The 10,714-nt window shown below is 39.6% G+C and overlaps 1 long non-coding RNA gene across 8 annotated transcripts in view; it reads right to left on the bottom strand.

Moving 5' to 3' along the window:
• Positions 1 to 10,714, bottom strand: part of LOC149124524 (uncharacterized) — a 282,718-nt gene that overhangs the window by 254,008 nt on the left and 17,996 nt on the right. For 2 of the 8 annotated variants that reach the window (XR_016212780.1, XR_016212775.1), the window contains one exon: positions 3,525 to 3,842. The exons of 5 other annotated variants lie outside the window; for them this stretch is intronic. This is a non-coding gene — a long non-coding RNA (uncharacterized LOC149124524). Of the gene's footprint in view, positions 1 to 3,524; positions 3,843 to 10,714 lie in introns of those variants that run through there. One more of the 8 variants, XR_016212777.1, reaches the window with a different exon arrangement.

The raw sequence follows: 10,714 nt of genomic DNA, 5'->3' as shown, positions 1-10,714 counted from the left end.
TTATACATCTGCAGTTAGCATAGAGCATACAATGTCCATCTGCCCCTATAAGTTAAATTAATTTTTGTCACCTGACATTATGCTGTTTTCTCCACTATGTAGTCACTAATTTTTCCCATGTAGCTAAGAAACAATCTATGGGCAGGTTCTTCAAGATTATACAAATATTCTGATCTCTAGATTTAATATTAATTGATAATTCTTTCCTCATCAGATCCTCACTATGATATCTGCTAAAGGCTGACTTTGCAATACCAGCACTGTCTCCACATTTAGCAGTCAAACCTCAGCATTCTACTGTGATAAGGGGTCTTATCTGCCTCCTGTTTCCTCCCTGCCTTCCATCATTAAGTGATTACCAGGATGGAGCCCCTCATTCCAGTGTGGCATCTTTTCCCACTGGGTTACCATTGCTTATTGGACTTCATTATTTTGATGTTCAAATTTCCCAGATTTAGCCAGTTGGAACCCTCTAAAACTAGATTCTGTGGTCCTGTAAGATAACTTTTTGCTTGTTTGTTATTTTTAGTTCTCCCTCACCTTCTGTTACAACAAGATTTTTATTCCAGGTTCATCTTACACTTCCTCTATCAACTCCTGGGGATACCCCTTTTCTCCAGGGAGCTCTGATTCTTTTCTGTATGGAACAGTATCTGAATGCAGGGTGTGCTCTCAAACTTTATTTTAATAACTGTTGAATTCTAGCTAAATTCAGTCAATCTACTTAATTTGTTCTTTGACACCTGGTTTATGTGCGTAAGCAATGCTGAGTTATATTTTATTACATACTGAGATATCAATCAGGTAGTAAAAATACCATGAAGCATTTCTGGACCCTCATAAAACTTTAAAAAGATATTTGGACTACTACTTTGATAACTCTTTAGTGATACATAGGAACCATCAGATATCTGAAGATCTGTTTTTAACATGGTTCAGATTGATCCAAAAGGAAAATAAGATCTTTGATAGAATGTGAAATTGGCCTAACATTTGACAAGGGAAAAGAATTATTTCATGGATGCTCCTCTTCCCTCTAAGAACCAAAGTTATCTCAAAAAAAATTTTTTGAAACTTTACATCTGCATATCTACATATACCTACATGAGTCTGATGTTTCATATTAGGATCTATCTCATCTTCTACACTGCAAGATATCTAATGGTGAGGCTTCCTTGTAAACTGTTTCACTCTGTTGGAGACATCTTATCCAATCCCCACTTTTATCAAGAAACTTGCTCTATGGTAATAATACTCATTACATTTGCAATTTTTTTTTTTTTTTTTTTTTTTTTTTTTTTGCCAGGAGCCAGGTGCTTCTCCTGGTCTCCCATGGGGTGCAGGGCCCAAGCACTTGGGCCATCCTCCACTGCACTCCCTGGCCACAGCAGAGAGCTGCCCTGGAAGAGGGGCAACCGGGACAGAATCCGGCGCCCCGACCGGGACTAGAACCCAGTGTGCCGGCGCCGCAAGGCGGAGGATTAGCCTAGTGAGCGCAGCGCCGGCCTACATTTGCAATTTTTTAAGGTTACTTTTAAAAATACCTGAGAAGGACAGGAAAGAAAGAGAAGGAGGCAAGGAGAGAAAGAAAGAAAGAAAGAATGTGAAAGAGAGAAAGAGAAAAAAAAATCAAGATCTTCCATCTTTTGGTTTACTTTTCAACTGCCCACAACATTTGGAGTGGGGAGAGGCCACACCCAGGAATCAGGAACTCCACCTGAGCCTCCCACATGGGTGGCAGGGACCTAAGCACCTGAGCCACCATCTGCTGCTTCCCAGGGTGTGCATGAGCAGGAAGCTGGAACCTGAAGCGGAAGTGAGATCCAATCCCAAGCACACTGATATGGGATGCAGACACCCCAAGTGGCATCTTAACCCACTGAATCACATTACCTGCCCCACATTTGCAATTTCATAACTGCTGATGGCCTTCCCTCTCATAGGGGAGGCTTTCTGAATGCAAAGACCATCATGTCCCTAGGGCTATTTAAACCTCAAAACTCAAAAACATGTTAATGGTTGACACTTTATGCTCTGTGTGGGTGCAAACTGATGAAATCTTTACTTAATATGTACTAAATCGATCTTCTGTATATAAGGATAATTGAAAATGAATCTTGATGTGAATGGAATGGGAGAGGGAGCGGGAGATGGGAGGGGTGCGGGTGGGAGGGAAGTTATGGAGGGGAAAAAGCCATTGTAATCCATAAACTGTACTTTGGAAATTTATATTTACTAAATAAAAGTTTTAAAAAAAAGAATCAAAATCCAACATGAAACATGTAGACAGCACCAGTCTTCAGTGTGAGGTATACATGGGTCTTCAAAAAAGTTCATAGAAAATGCATATTATACAAAACTTTGCAAGGATTTCAAAAATATTTTATACCAAAATAGATGTATTTTTAAAAATAAACTTAAACATGTTTAACTGGCATGAAAATTGTATATATCTGTGGGTTTTCATGTGATATTTCTACACACATATATACTATGTATTGTCCAATCAGGGCAAACATTTAATACTTATTCATAGGGAAAATATTCAAAATAATTTTTTAAGATTTTTCTTTTTAGAAAAAATATACTGTATATTACCATTATTAAGTTTAAATCTAATGTACAATGAAACACTAGAACTTATTACTCTTATATAGCTATAATTTAGCACAAATTAATCTTTCTCCATCTCCACTTCCCCTTACCATCCCCAGCCTCTAGTAACCACCATTATATTCTCAGTTTCTATGAGATCAACTGTTATGCATTCCACATGACTGAAATCACTCAGTACTTATCTTTCTGTGCCTGGCTTCTTTCACTCAACATAATGGATTCCAGTTCCATCTGTGCTGTTGTAAATGACGTGATATCATCCTAATGACTCCATAGTATTCCACTGTGTACACATACCACATTTTCTTTATCCACTCATCCCTGAATGGACAATTCAGTTGTTTCCATTTCTTGGTTATTGTCAAAACAACACAGGATTTCAAAAATCTCTTCAAAAAGGGTTATTTCATTTCCCTTCAATATATACCCAGGAGTGGGATAGCTATATCATATGGTTGTTCTATTTTTAGATTGTTGAGGAAATCCTCCCATACTGTTTTGTACAATTGTTGTACTAATTTACATTCCCACCACCAGCGTGCGGCAGTTCCCTTTTCTCCACATCCTGACAATACTTGTTATCTTTTGTGTCTTTGATAATAACCAGCCTAACTGCAGTGAAGTGATATCTCATTGTGGTTTTGATTTGTATTCCCCTGATAATTTTTAATGTTGAGAATTTTTCATGTACCTATTGGCCATTTGTACGGCTTCCTTTTTTTGAAGAACAGTTTTTATTATGTTTGATACGGTATTTCTTATTTAACTAATTTTCAGGGTGGTGAATATGTTTTCATAACAATATTCACCTCCATTAAAAGTACAATAAATTAGATAGTAACTGGCAGTTATTTTTTAGATCACTTTTTTATTTATATAAAGGTAACAAATTTCATGTATTTCATCTATACAGTTTTAAGAACATAATGAGTAGCTGTTAGAGCCATCGCCTGCAGTGCCAGCATCCCAAAACAGCGCCAGTTCGAGTTCTGGCTGCTCCACTTCTGATCCAGCTCTCTGCTATGGCCTGGGAAAGCAGTGGAAGATGGCCCAGGTACTTGGACTCCTGCAACCCGCGCAAGAGACCCAGAAGAAGCTCCTGGCTCCTGGCTTCAGGTCGGCGAAGCTTCGGTCATGTGGCCCTCGGAAGAGCAAACCAGTGGATAGAAGACCTCTCTCTCTCTCTCTCTCTCTCTCTCTCTGCTGGTGCCTCTCTGTAACTCTGGCTTTCAAATAAATAAATAAATATTTAAAAGAGAAAAAGAAAAAAGAAAAAATAATAACATAATGATACTTCCCATCCTACCCTTTCGCCCTCCCCCTTCCATTCCCCTTCCCTTCTCCTTCCTTTCTTATTTTTCATTTAATTTTTACAATAACATACTTTATTTTAAGATTTATTTATTTATTTGAAAGGCAGAGTTAGAGAGAGGCAGAGGCAGAAAGAGAGACAGGGAGAGGGGTCTTCCACCAGCTGGTTCACTCCCCAGATGGCTGCAACAGCCGGAGCTGTGCCAATCTGAAGCCAGGAGCTGGGAGCTTTTTCCGGGTCTCCCATGTGGATGCAGGGGCCCAAGGACTTGAGCCATCTTCTACTGCTTTCCCAGTCCATTAGCAGAGAGACATGCCACAGCGCTGGCCCCAACAAAGACACAGTTTAAATTTACTTTATGGCCGGCGCCGCGGCTCACTAGGCTAATCCTCCGCCTTGCGGCGCCCGCACACCGGGTTCTAGTCCCAGTCGGGGCACCGGATTCTGTCCCGATTGCCCCTCTTCCAGGCTAGCTCTCTGCTGTGGCCAGGGAGTGCAGTGGAGGATGGCTCAAGTGCTTGGGCCCTGCACCCCATGGGAGACCAGGAGAAGCACCTGGCTCCTGCCATCAGATCAGCGCGGTGCACCGGCTGCAGCGCGCCGGCCGCAGCGGCCATTAGAGGGTGAACCAACGGCAAAGGAAGACCTTTCTCTCTGTCTCTCTCTCTCTCACTGTCCTATCAAATAAATAAATAAATAAATAAATAAATAAATAAATAAATAAATAAATTTACTTTATAATCACAAGTTTAACTCTCCACTAAATAAAGAATGCAACAAATAGTAAGTAGAAAAACCACCATTCCTCTAGAGTAAAGACAAGGGTTATAAACAATAATCAAATCTCAAAATGTTAATTTTGATTACTTTTTTTTATACTCTGTATATTAGTTAACACAAATAAGGGAAAACATTTGATATCTGTATTTTTGGTATTGGCTTATTTCACTAAACATAATGGTCTCTAATTTCATCCATGTTGCTACAAAAGACAGGATTTCGTTATTTTTCATGGCTGAGTAGTATTCCATTGTGTATATATACCACAATTCTTTTAAAGATTTCATTTATTTATTTGAGGGGTAGAGGTACAGACAGAGGGAGAAAGAGACAGAGAGAAAAGTCTTCCATCCACTGGTTCACTCCCCAAATAGCCACAATGGCTGAAGCTGAGCCAATCTGAAGCCAGGAGCCAGGAGCTTCCTTTGGGTCCCCCATGTGGATGCAGGGGCCCAAGCACTTGGACCATGTTCCACTGCTCTCCCACGCCATAGCAGTGAGCTAGATCCAAAGAGGAACAGACCGGACATGAACTGGCACCCATATGGGATGCCAGTGCCTGAGGTGGAGCCTTACCCCACTATGCCACAGTGCCAGCCCCAACACAGTTTCTTTATTCAGCCTTCAGTCGATGCACATCTGCGTTGGTTCTATAACTTATTGTGAGTTGAGCAGCTATAAACATGTGGGCAGCGATACTTTCATATGCTGATTTCAGTTCCTTTGAATAAATTCCCAGGAATGGAATGGTGGATCATAAAGGTAGATCTATTTTTAGATTTAGGAGGAATCTTCATACTTTCTTCCATAACCACTGCACCAGTTTACAATCCTACCAACAGTGTATTAGGCTACCTCTACCCCTAAATCCTCACCAGCAATTTTGTTTTTAGCTTTTTAGATGACAGCCATCCTAACTGAGGTGAGATGAAACTTCATTGTGCTTTTATTTGCATTTCCTTGATGGCTAATGATCCTGAGCATCTTCTCACATACCTGTTAGCTATTTGCATTTCATTCTTTAAAAAGTGTGTATTCATATCCTTAGCCCACTACTTAGCTGAACTGCTCTTTTGTTGTTGAGTTTCTTGATTTCCTTATCTATCCTAGATATTAATCCTTTATCGGGCCGGCACCACAGCTCACTAGGCTAATCCTCTGCCTGCAGCGCCGGCACCCCAGGTTCTAGTCCCGGTTGGAGCGCCAGGTACTAGTATCGGTTGTTCCTCTTCCAATCCAGCTCTCTGCTGTGGCCCCGGGAGTGCAGTGGAGGATGGCCCAAGAGCTTGGGCCCTGCACCCGCATGGGAGACTGGGAGGAAGTACCTGGCTCCTGGCTTCAGATCAGCGCAGCACGCCAGCCATAGCGGCCATTTAGGGGGTGAACCAACGGAAAAAGGAAGACCTTTCTCTCTGTCTCTCTAACTCTGTCTGTCAAAAAAAAAAAAAAAAAAAAAAAAAAAACCTTTATCAGATATGTAGTTTGCAAATATTTTCTCCCATTCTGTTGGTTGTCTCTTTGTTGAGTGTTTCTTCTTAGCTTGATGCAATCCCATTTTTCTATTTTTATCTTTATTGCCTGTGCTTCTGTGGTCTTATCCAATAAGTCTTTACCAATGCTAACATCTTAACAGCACTTCCCCTATGTTTTCCTCTAGTAATTTGGTGGTTTCAGATCTTAGATTTAGATCCCTGACCCACTGTGAGTCGATTTTTGTACAGGCTGTGAGGTAGGGGTCTTGTTTCATATGTCTGCATTCAGAGATACAATTTTCCCAGCATGTGTTGTTGAAGAGACTGTCCTTTCCCCAGCAAATGAGTTTAGCAAATTTGTCAAAGATCAGTTGGCTGTAGATGCATGGATTAATTTCAGGGTCTCTAATCTGCCCCACTGGGTCACATGTTAATTCTCATTTCATACCAGGCTGTTTTGATTACAACTACTCTATAATATGTCTTGAAGCCTGGTATTATGATGTCTCCTGCTTTGTGTTTGTTGTTTAATATTGCTTTAGCTGTTGGGGGTCTCTTGTGATTCTATATGAATTTTATTATCATTTTTTTCTAGATCTGAGAAGAACTTTCTTTGGTATTTTGATTGGGATAACAATTAATCTGTAAATTGCTTTGAGTAATATGGACATTTTGATAATATTAATTCTAATCCATGAACATGGAAAATTTTTCCATTTTTTCTGTTTGTCTTCTATTTCTTTCCTCAATGTTTTTTATTTTCATTGTAGAGATCTTTCACACCCTATGTTAAATTTATTTCAAGGTATTTAAAATTTTTGTAGTAATTGTGAATGGGACTGATCCTACAAGTTCTTTCTCAGCCATGGCATTGTCTGTGTATACAAAAGCTATTAATTTTTATATATGGATTATATATCCTTCAACTTTGCCAAACTCTCCAATAGTCTCTCAGTGGAATATTTTGGTTCCCTTGTATAGGTTTATATCATCTGTAAACAATAAAAATTGGACTTCCTGCTTTCCCATTTGCATTCCTTTGATTTCTTTTTCTTGTCTAATGGCTCTAGCTAAAACTTCCAGAACTGTACTTAACAGTAATGGTGAGAATGAGCATCCTAGTTTGGTTCCAGATCTTAGTGAAAACACTTGCAGGGTTAAAAAGCTATTAGCTGATAACATAATATAGCATGATAAAGACTTTTTGCCCTTTTTAATCACATTAGTATGGCCCTGATAGAAATCCTACTTGATATTTTTCATTACAAATATATCTTTCTGGCCAGCACTGCGGCTCACTAGGCTAATCCTCTGCCTGCAGCACGGGCACCCTGGGTTCTAGTCCCGGTTGGGGCGCCAAATTCTGTCCTAGTTGCTGCTCTTCCAGGCCAGCTCTCTGCTGCGGCCCAGGAGGGCAGTGGAGGATGGCCCAGGTCTTTGGGCCCTGCACCCGGATCGGATCGGCGCAGCGCGCAGGCCATAGCAGCCACCTGGGGAGTGAACCAATGGAAAAAGGAAGACCTTTCTCTATCTTTCTCACTGTCTAACTCTGCCTGTCAAAAAAAAAAAAAAAATCAAACATATCTTTCCTAGAACTTGGAAAACACTATATACTTTGTCTCTGAATTTGTGATTTTAAAGGATCTGATCTTTCCTGATAATTGTTTAGAGAAATGAATCAGGAGCCAACACGACAGAACCAGGACGAATGAAGAAAGATTAAGGCAAAAGCAATAGCAGACCATTACAAGGAAGAACATTCTGACAATCTGCATTATTGTTTTAATGAGTAATGAGAAAATATTTTTCCTCCTTCTTCAGATACTTGATAAAATAGAGGCTAAGAAGGTAAGATTTTAACCATAGAACAAACTATTACATGAGATGCTAAGGGTATTTTAAAAAATTCGTTATTTGGAAAGGATAGATTTCTAGAGAGAATCCATGGAGTACCCAGATAGACTAGATGATAATAATAGTCTTCATACTAATTGTATAATAGCTACCATACTTGATCACTTATCAAATGCATAGTTGTAAATGTGCAATCTTATTTACATAAATCTTTTGAAATTTACTATCATAATGATCCAGAAAATCAGATATTATTATCCTCATGTGTAACTCTGACTTTCAAGTAAAATAAATAAATCTTAAAAAGAAAGAAAGAAAGAAAGAAAGAAAGAAAGAAAGAAAGAAAGAAAGAAAGAAAGAAAGAAAGAAAGAAAGAAAGAAAGAAAGAAAGAAAGAAAGGTCAGAGTTACACAGAGAGAGGAGAGACAGAGAGAGGTCTTCCATCCGCTGGTTCACTCCCCAATTGGCCGCAACAGCCAGAGCTGTGTCGATCCAAAGCCAGGAGCCAGGAGCTTCTTCCCTGTCTCACACATGGGTGCAGGGGCCCAAGAACTTGGGCCATCTTCCACTGCTTTCCCAGGCCACAGCAAAGAGCTGGATCGGAAGTAAAGCAGCCAGGACTCAAATTGGCACCCATGTGGGATGCCAGCACCCCAGGAGGCAGCTTTACCTGCTTCACCACAAAATCAGCCCCTAAGTGTAGTTTTAAAAGTTAGTAAGGGAAGGAATAACAATCTAAATTTGCTACTGAAATTGTCTCAATTGATAATGTAGATTACAGATATCTAAGGAGCTCACACAATATTTCTACTATTTTCACCCAGGTCATGCTTACTTTCAGTATTTTTTAAAGCCAAGTCTTAACTGAACATTTAAGCAACTGAATGGTAGATTCAAAATAATAATAATAATGTAACTAAGATGTTTAATATGTGCAAAGCACAGCTTCAATGTGGAAACTCCAACTTTCAGCATTACACACAGTAAGTATTTCATTATTCAAAATACAGATATGAGGTAGGCATTTGGCATGGCCCTCAACGTGCCTACATTCCACATGGGAATGCCTGGGTTTGAATTCCAGCTCAGGCTCCTGAATCTTGCTTCTTGGAGATGCACACCCTGGGAATCAGCAGGGGCAGCTGAAGTGTTTGGGTTCCCTGCCACTCACACGGAGACGTGGATGAGCTAGGGGAGGAGGTCTCTCTTTCTCTGCCTTTCTCTGCGTGTGACTCTGCCTCGCAAATAATAAAATAAGCAAATACATATGTATCCATACATATATATTATATATGGATATTTCTGTAGATCCAGAAAAGTTTTAGTTTCGTTACTCAACTTTGCTGATGTAATAACCTAAGCCACAAATAGGAAATAAAGGGCAGGTGTTTGCCACAGTAGTTAACTCCCTACTTGTAATGCCCACATCTCACAGCAGAGTGCCAAGTTTGAAACCCAATTCCTCTGCTTCCGAGCTAGCTTCCTGCTAATGTCCACCTTGTGTCGCACCAGGTGGTAGCTCAAGTATTTGGGTCTCTGTCAGCCATGTAAGAGACCTAGGTTGATTTTCAGGCTTCTGCCTTCAACCTGGACCTGTCCCAGCTGTTTGGGGCATTTGGAGAGTAAAGCAAAGTAAATAAAGAAAGTGAATAAAGTTTTTTAAAAATAAGAAGTGTATAATCAAGTTTCTGTTAGCCTCATAGTTTATTATTCCTGCTCATAGAAGTGACTTGCCATAGGGAAATTAGGTGAGTTTTCTGTTGGATTAGGAAAAGCTTGCATGCTGAATGAAATATGTATTTCTGCCTAGAACTATTCATGCCAATAACATGCCAAAACACATTACTTTCTAATATCATCACATGACAAACATTCCACTTTAGGAAATATAAGCCATTTATAAGCCCAAAACGGAGGACAGATGCATGAAATAGTTGGGATTCTGTTTCTTGTTTCAGTGCATGGTAAACCTCCTGGATAAAATAAAAATCATCAGTTTCTTTAGCATCACCCCCTTATCATCAGGGTCCCGCAAGATATATTTTCCTTCATGAGATTGTAGAACAAACACCCAATTCACTCCCTTAGCACAGTCATTCATTCACTCATCCATTGATTCTTTAAGACCGACTCTGTGTCATGCAGTCTTTTAGACACGAGGATTCAGCAATGAACAGAAGAAACAAAGTCCCCTGTCTTCATAGAACTGACATTCCAGTGCAGTTATCAAGATAATAAAGCAAAAAAAAAATGGAATTTAATGCTAGAGTTTTCAAAAGTACATTCAGAAAATTAAGCAATATAATTATTTTTCTCATGACTTTAGTGTAAAATTGAATTTCAGCAAATAAGAGGGCATGAAGCCGTGCCACTGTTGAGCCCACAAAGTGAAGGTGGTGTGCTCCTTTATATCTGTGTCCTTCTGTATAGTCTAATTCTTAACTATCACTTTCTGAGAGAAAGAAAACCTTGGATGCTTTATGCCTCCATTTGAATCACAAGAGAATTATGACACAACCTTTGAGAAAATTCTTATCAATTCTTTTGCAAGGAAAAGGATTAACCCATTTGGTCCATAATTCCCATAAATGCCTGGCATTGGAGGAGGCCCCCTTTATAATCAGAGACAGCTTGCCAGAATTTAACTGTATTTCCTTGAATATAAATATATACTTAATCT

Source organism: Oryctolagus cuniculus, chromosome 9, assembly GCF_051225735.1.
Source record: "Oryctolagus cuniculus isolate XC-2025 breed Fujian yellow rabbit chromosome 9, ASM5122573v1, whole genome shotgun sequence".
NCBI lineage: Eukaryota > Metazoa > Chordata > Mammalia > Lagomorpha > Leporidae > Oryctolagus > Oryctolagus cuniculus.
This window is presented reverse-complemented; position numbering and strand designations above follow the sequence as displayed.